Below are 7,456 nucleotides of genomic sequence, written 5' to 3' on the forward strand. Positions count from 1 at the left end.
CTTCCTTGTTGAGTGATAGAGAACAAGGGGGACTCTCGCGCACCGCCGCCGCCCTCCGTCCGTCTCGTCTCGGCACGACACGGCTCGGCTCGGCTCAGCTCGGCTCGTGGACTGTGAAAGAAACAAGAGTTATTTATAGAAAATTCTTAAGGAATTTCTCTTTGAAAGAAACAAATGAAAAAATGTGAAAGATTTCAACTGATATTTATAGGCTGCTGAGGACTGTTTAATTTCAAATGATAACAGCTAGTTTATGAGAGTTATCAGAAATTAAACAGCTTTGCCTAAATTAAATCAAAAACGTTAAGATGTATCTGGACTGATTTCCAGCTTTGTACAAATGAGGCAAGCTGTTAATATCAGGAGTTACAAGAGTTATTTGATTTAATTCCATGGGTTACATGATATAATTTCGCGAGTTATAACAGCTGAACAATGATGCAATGAACCTGGACTATTTTTGAGTCAGTTTCATCTAGACGTTTCAACTGTTACAAAAGAAGAGATTTAATCATAAAATTTTATGGACGATTTTAACCCTATTTCTAGCCTATAAATAGAGGGCTATATTCATCTTCTCAACTCACTCTTAACATTCACAATTCACTCTCAAAGTGTTTTACGCAATTATTCTTTCTGTGCTTTCCGATAAGAAGAGCAATACCACCGGCAGTCCACTCCGATTTCGGGTGTACGGAATTCGGAGCGACCGTGTTAACCTCGGGGGACGGTCCGCCTACTGTAGCGATTACACACATCAGGGCGAATTCTTTTCTAAGGCAATGGTTTTTGCCACGACACGGTTTACAAATTTGTTCCTTTTAATTACTGTTTATATTTCCAGTCAGTGCTAACGGTGTAGTTTTGCAGTTCATATATCTAACAATTTAGAAACGAATTCAATATACTGCAATCATGACAACACCTTTGAGCAAATTAATCCCCGATCTTTCCAAGCTCGATGCATTTGATGGAAAGAATTATAGAAGGTGGTCCCAAAGAGTCCTGATATTCTTCGAGCAGCTTGATCTTGACTACGTGCTGCTCAAGCCACCACCTACCATGCCGCCAAGCCCAGCTGCCGGTAATGATGCGGATGTGGTCCTCAATGATGATGCCTTAGCAACTGCCGCCACAGCTCTCGCTATCTATGAGAAATACGAGAAAGACAACAAGACGGTGCGAGGACATCTGCTCAGCCACATGTCAAATAAACTATTTGATATGTTCCTTAGAGAAAGGAGTGCCAAGGCAATATGGGACACTCTCGACAAAAAGTATGGTGCGGACGATGCGGCAATCAAGAAGTATGTTGTTGGCGAATGGCTCAAATTCCAAATGACAGACGACAAGCCAATAATGGATCAAGTCCATGACTATGAGAACTTAGTCGCTGACATCATTGCTGAAGGGATGCAAATGTATGAGGTGCTGCAAGCCAATGTACTCATTGAGAAGCTGCCCAAGTCCTGGTCTGACTACCGCAACTCTCTTAAGCATAAGAAGAGAGACATTTCGCTTGAAGAACTTGTGGGCCATATGAAGATTGAAGAAGCCAACCGTTTAAAAGATAAGCTTACTAATTTTTTGAGTAATTTTCTTTTAAAGCTAACTTGGTTGAGTCTAAATTTAAGAAGATCATGAAACGTGGGAATCAAGACAAGAAGACGAAACCACAGAAGGCTACCAACTTCAAGAAGTCAAGAAAGGCCAAACTGGAAGGAAAGACGTTCAAGTGTTATGTCTGCGGTTTACCCGACCACAAAGCTTATCAATGCCAACACCGCTCAGACCGCCAGAATGAAAACAAGCCACAGATGCACGTTGTAGAAGAAGATGATGAGATCATTGTTGTGGTGGTCTCAGAAGTTAATCTGGTAGAGAACAGTTTAGAATGGGTAGTTGACACTGGCGCTTCGAAGCATTTCTGCGCAAGGAAAGAGTTTTTCACCGAGATCGATGATGAGAACACTGGTGAACGTGTGTATAAGGGGAACTCTAGCAGTTCTGAAGTGCTAGGCAAAGGCAAGGTTTTACTCAAGCTGACTTCTAGTAAAACTCTAGCTTTAAATAATATTCTGTATGTACATGCCTTGCGTAGAAATTTGATAAGTGGTGGGCTTCTAAATAAGGCAGGCATTAAGTTAGTTTTTGAGGCAGATAAACTTGTAATTTCCCGAAATGGTGATTATGTGGGGAAAGGGTTTTTAAGCAATGGTTTATTTGTCATAGAAACTCAATTTAATGAAAATAAAGCTACCACTTCAGCTTATATTGTTGAATCCATTGATATGTGGCATGCTAGATTAGGACATGTGAATATTCATACTTTAAAGAAATTAATGAATATGAATGTTCTGCCTAAACTAGACACAACTAGATTTAACAAATGTGAGATTTGTGTAGAAGCTAAGCATACTAGACCTCACTTTAAGACTGTTTCTATTAGAAAGATTGAACTGTTAGAACTCATTCTTACTGATCTAGCAGATTTTAGAAACACTGAAAGTAAAAGAGGAAAACACTACTACATAACTTTTTGTAGATGATTATTCAAGATATACAAAAGTTTATCTCCTAAGAACTAAAGATAAAGCTGAAAACTTCTTTCTTATTTATAAGGCAGAAGTAGAAAATTTGTTAGATAAGATAATCAAATGGGTTAGATCTGATAGAGGTGGTGAATATGGATCTAATTTCTTAAAAGATATTTGTGAAAAGAATGAGATAATTCATGAAACTTCATCCCCCCTATTTTCCTCAACAGAATGGTATAGCCGAAAGGAAAAATAGAACTTTAAAAGAGATGATGAATTCTTTACTAATAAGTTCAGGGTTATCTGATAACATGTGGGGGGAAGCCATTCTATCGGTAACTCATATCTTGAACCGAGTTCCTCATAAGAAATTAGATTCTACCCCATATGAATTGTGGAAATGATACGCTCCTAATTTACAATACCTGAAAGTGTGGGGGTGTCTGGCCAAAGTGGGTTTGCCAGACTTTAAGAAGTCCACCATCGGACCTAAAACTGTTGATGCAGTGTTTATAGGGTATGCTACGAATAGTGCTGCATACAGATTCATGCTTTTACAAGATTATTCTATTTGTGAGTCAAGGGATGCTGTTTTCTTTGAAAATACTTTTCCTTTAAAGGAACCGATAATGAATATTGATACACAAATAGAATATATTCCATCCACTTCTTTTGTAATCCGTCTAGGTCTTCTGAACAAATTGATTTCGAGCCTAGAAGAAGTAAAAGGCAAAGAGTTGAAACCTCTTTTGGACCAGACTTTATTACTTCCTTTATTTCTGAGATAAATGATTTAGACTCCATTTCAGATCCTATAGCTCAAATTTTTTCTGTTAGATGAGGATCCTAAAACTTTTGAAGAAGCTATAAGATCTATCGATGCTAGTTTTTGGAAAAGCGCTGTTAATGATGAACTAGAATTGATAATGTCTAATCATACTTGGGAATTAGTTGACTTGCCTAAGGGATTCAAACCAATCTCCAACAAATGGGTCTTCTGGAAGAAACTAAGGTCAGATGGTTCGATTCAGCGGTACAAGGAAAGGTAAGTCGTCAAAGGGTTCACTCAAATGTTTGGTTTAGACTACTTTGATACATATTCTCCCGTTACAAAAATCTCAACGGTTCGTGCATTATTTGCACTAGCCTCTATTCATAAGTTGCAGGTACATCAAATGGATGTTAAGACTGCTTTCTTGAATGGAGATCTAGATGAGGAGATTTACATGGAGCATCCACTAGGTTTTGAAGCACCTGATATGGAAGGCAAAGTCTGTAGACTCAAAAAGTCACTCTATGGACTTAAGCATGCTCCTAAACAGTGGTATGAGAAATTTCATAAAACTATTCTTAGTTTTTGTTTTATTGTGAATGGTTCGGATGCTTGTGTGTTTTCGAAGATGTTTGACACTGAATGTGTTATCATAAGTCTTTATGTTGATGACATGTTGATTTTCAGTTCTAACATTGAGTCCATTAACAAAGTTAAAAATTTCTTGTCCACTAAGTTTGAGATGACAGATTTGGGAGAAGTAGATGTAATCTTAGGAGTCAAAGTTACCAAAACTGATAAGGGATTTTCTTTATGTCAAGCACATTATATAGAGAAAGTGCTAAAGAAATTTGACAGTTTTGATGTCATTCTTGTTCGAACTCCTTATGACCCTAGCATACATCTAGTTAAGAAGAAAGGAAGTAGAGTTTCCCAAACTGAATATGCTAAGTTAATCGGAAGCTTAATGTTCTTAATGAACTATACTCGGCCTGATATTGCTTATGCTGTGAGTAGACTGAGTAGATATACTCATAATCCGAGTGGTGAGCACTGGATTGCTCTTAAACGCTTACTGAAGTATCTTAAGGGTACTTTGGATTGGAAACTTGAGTTTGTTAGCTTTCCTGCGGTACTGGAAGGATATTGTGATGCCAACTGGGTTTCTGATAATGATGAAGTAAGCTCTACGAGAGGGTATGTTTTTACTTTGGGTGGAGCAGTAATCTCGTGGAAATCATCAAAGCAGACTTGTATTGCTCGTTCTACTATGGAGTCAGAGTTTATAGCTCTTGACCTAGCTGGGCAAGAAGCCGAGTGGCTTAGAAGTTTGTTAGCAGATATTCCGTTGTGGGGAAGACCGACTCCTCCAGTTTCATTATTGTGTGATTCACAAGCTGCGATATGTGTGGCTAAGAACCAAGCTTACAATGGTAAGAAAAGACACATTCGTATAATACATGAGTCAGTGAGACACTTAATAAAGAATGGAGTGCTCTCTTTAGAGTATGTGAAGTCGGAAAGGAACCTAGCATATCCACTTACCAAAGGGTTAAGTCAGAAGCTGGTCCTAGATTCGTCGAGGGGGATGGGTCTAAAGCCCATTGGTTGAGGAATAAATGATGGATACCCAACTTAGTTATCTAAGTTCCATGTGGTCAAACGAAACCATGGAAAGACTCATAGTGCACATTCCTACTGCTTATCCCTATGACGAATAATGTGCATGCCCAGGATGAGCTTAAGTGCTCTTAATAAATTCATAGCCCAGGGTTTGGGTGGTCTTAGTGAGAAAGACTTGATGAATTTACCGATTTTGACTGAATATCTATTCTTAATAAGTTCATAACCTAGAGTGAGTGGGTAGGAAATGATGAAGTTACCGACAGAAAGGTTGAGTTTGTTAAACTCTTAATAAATTCAAATCCAAGTATTTGGATGGTTTTAGTGAGAAGGACTTATTGAATTTACCGATAAATGAGGTTGAATATTTATTCTTAATGACTTCTTAGCCCAGAGTTTGGGTGGTTCATTTATAATGAACTTGAAGAAAGTCACCATACCCTTTGTGAGGTTGAACTATTATAAAAGCTATTAATTATTTCATATCCCTTTTCAAAGGGTGGTTTATGTTGAGATAAACTTGATGAAATAAACTATGTAAGTGAGAAGGGTTAGCCGCCTTCTATGAAAAATGTTGGGCCATTTTTCTAGCACACTTACTAGAATCCTGAGGTAAGATGGCCAAATATATACTTTGTATATATATATCTTACACATCGAGGACTCAGGTGGATGAAGGGGTTAGTTGTGTGTTATGAGTTTACTCTGATCTTAGAAAGTTCCAGACTAATTTCACTTATCTAAGAGAAGGATTGCTCATCATCACTATGTACTAGTTCCAGATACGTTCACTAGTGCTTAAGCAACTAATCTCGCTATTGCTCTTCTGGAAAGTTTGTTTTCGAGTTTCAGAAGATTTCTTTCGCATTAGTGGGGGAATGTTGGTAATGCTCAATCCCACATAGTATTGGAAACACTATTGGGAATGGTATTTAAGGCTTGGCTTTCCCACTTCCTTGTTGAGTGATAGAGAACAAGGGGGACTCTCGCGCACCGTCGCTGCCGTCCGTATGTCTCGTCTCGGCTCGGCTCGGCTCGGCTCGTGGTCGTGGTAATACGTGTCTTCGACACGTCCGCGTGGATACTATCTTTTTAGAGAAAATTCTTGAGGAATTTCTCTTTGAAAGAAACAAATGGAAAAATGTGAAAGATTTCAACTGATATTTATAGGCTGCTGAGGACTGTTTAATTTCAAATGATAACAGCTAGTTTATGAGAGTTATCAGAAATTAAACAGCTTTGCCTAAATTAAATCAAAAACGTTAAGATGTATCTGGACTGATTTCCAGTTTTGTACAAATGAGGCAAGCTGTTAATATCAGGAGTTACAAGAGTTATTTGATTTAATTCCATGGGTTACATGATATAATTTCGCGAGTTATAACAGGTGAACAATGATGCAATGAACCTGGACTATTTTTGAGTCAGTTTCATCTAAACGTTTCAACTGTTACAAAAGAAGAGATTTAATCATGAAATTTTATGGACGATTTTAACCCTATTTCTAGCCTATAAATAGAGGGCTATATTCAGCTTCTCAACTCACTCTCAACATTCACAATTCACTCTCAAAGTGTTTTACGCAATTATTCTTTCTGTGCTTTCCGATAAGAAGAGCAATACCACCGGCAGTCCACTCCGATTTCGGGTGTACGGAATTCAGAGCGACCGTGTTAACCTCGGGGGACGGTCCGCCTACTGTAGCGATTACACACATCAGGGCGAATTCTTTTCTAAGGCAATGGTTTTTGCCACGACACGGTTTACGAATTTGTTCATTTTAATTACTGTTTATATTTCCAGTCAGTGCTAACGGTGTAGTTTTGCAGTTCATATATCTAACAATTTAGAAACGAATTCAATATACTGCAATCATGACAACACCTTTGAGCAAATTAATCCCCGATCTTTCCAAGCTCGATGCATTTGATGGAAAGAATTATAGAAGGTGGTCCCAAAGAATCCTGATATTCTTCGAGCAGCTTGATCTTGACTACGTGCTGCTCAAGCCACCACCTACCATGCCGCCAAGCCCAGCTGCCGGTAATGATGCGGATGTGGTCCTCAATGATGATGCCTTAGCAACTGCCGCCACCGCTCTCGCTATTTATGAGAAATACGAGAAAGACAACAAGACGGTGCGAGGACATCTGCTCAGCCACATGTCAAATAAACTATTTGATATGTTCCTTAGAGAAAGGAGTGCCAAGGCAATATGGGACACTCTCGACAAAAAGTATGGTGCGGACGATGCGGGAATCAAGAAGTATGTTGTTGGCGAATGGCTCAAATTCCAGATGACAGACGACAAGCCAATAATGGATCAAGTCCATGACTATGAGAACTTAGTTGCTGACATCATCGCTGAAGGGATGCAAATGTGTGAGGTGCTGCAAGCCAATGTACTAATTGAGAAGCTGCCCAAGTCCTGGTCCGACTACCGCAACTCTCTTAAGCATAAGAAGAGAGACATTTCGCTTGAAGAACTTGTGGGCCATATGAAGATTGAAGAAGCCAACCGTTT

This window comes from Hibiscus syriacus, unplaced genomic scaffold (genome assembly GCF_006381635.1).
Source record: "Hibiscus syriacus cultivar Baekdansim isolate YM2019G1 unplaced genomic scaffold, ASM638163v2 tig00110864_pilon, whole genome shotgun sequence".
Taxonomy (NCBI): domain Eukaryota; kingdom Viridiplantae; phylum Streptophyta; class Magnoliopsida; order Malvales; family Malvaceae; genus Hibiscus; species Hibiscus syriacus.